Genomic DNA, 1,114 nt, shown 5'->3' on the forward strand with positions numbered 1-1,114 from the left:
AAGAATGCATCCAGAGCTCTATAATGCGTGGTGTCCTTGTGCGTTATTATTCCTGGTTCCTAGTGCTCCAGCCTTTCCCAGCATCCCCTTGCCGGGCTGGGCTTTGGGATGGTGTCTTAGGGTCAGCGTGGTTGAGCTGTGTTCCTCCCGATGGGAGCTCATGCTGCACTCTCATAGTGCGTTCAGGTGGACCAGGGGCCCGCTGGCTTTGCTGACTTGTTTTGTAGTGGGGCTGATTAGCATAAAGCATAACTTCCTGCTTGCTTGTGATATCAGGCAGCAGCATAGAGGTAGAAAGTAATGACTTTGGCATAAGCTCTCTCTCTCTCTCTCTTTTTTTTTTTTTTGGTAATACCCTTCAAATACATGTGCAAATTCTCCCTGGCACATAACTGCTTAGGAAGATTATGCTCTGTAAAATTCCACCTGTTATCACTTTTGATATTTATTGCTATTAAAAAACCTTTTACTATGTTTTATTATAAATATTAAAAACTAAATCTACCACTTATTTTCTTTATGAAATGAGGATTGCAAGACTGAAATCTATGTCCTAGCTTTCATGGAAGTTTGTGGCCTTTGCCATGACATTCTTTATCACAAACTTTCTGATGGGACCCTATTCCTTTCAGGCAAAAGAAGGCTGCATTTTGGCCAATTTAGAGCTTGTCACAACCATAGGAGAATTAGAGAAATTTTTTTTCTCTGTGGTAACAGCTGCAGCAGCAGTGGTGGCAGCTATGTCATCAAAGAATGTTTGTTGATCATGATCCCACCACTATAGTAAGATCTGAAACATGGAAACTATTGTTTCTCAGAAGGCCAGGCCATTCCATTCTTCTATGTACAGACCATGATGCCTTCCCAGAAGTGTCTCGTGCTGCCGATGATGTCTGCTGTGCATGCCTCTGTGAACAAGGATTCTTTTCTTCCCTTAAATTTTGTTTTATTGCTTAAAGTATTACATATCAAAGAATGTGTTGATCATGATCCCACCACTATAGTAAGATCTGAAACATGGAAACTATTGTTTCTCAGAAGGCCAGGCCATTCCATTCTTCTATGTACAGACCATGATGCCTTCCCAGAAGTGTCTCGTGCTGCCGATATTGTG

At 41.7% G+C, this 1,114-nt stretch overlaps 1 protein-coding gene across 4 annotated transcripts in view; it reads left to right on the forward strand.

Moving 5' to 3' along the window:
* The window catches only part of KDM4C (lysine (K)-specific demethylase 4C), a 354,050-nt gene that overhangs the window by 160,361 nt on the left and 192,575 nt on the right, over nt 1-1,114 (forward strand). The window lies entirely within an intron of this gene.

The sequence above is a fragment of the Myotis davidii genome, unplaced genomic scaffold (genome assembly GCF_000327345.1).
Source record: "Myotis davidii unplaced genomic scaffold, ASM32734v1 scaffold408, whole genome shotgun sequence".
NCBI classification, from domain to species: domain Eukaryota; kingdom Metazoa; phylum Chordata; class Mammalia; order Chiroptera; family Vespertilionidae; genus Myotis; species Myotis davidii.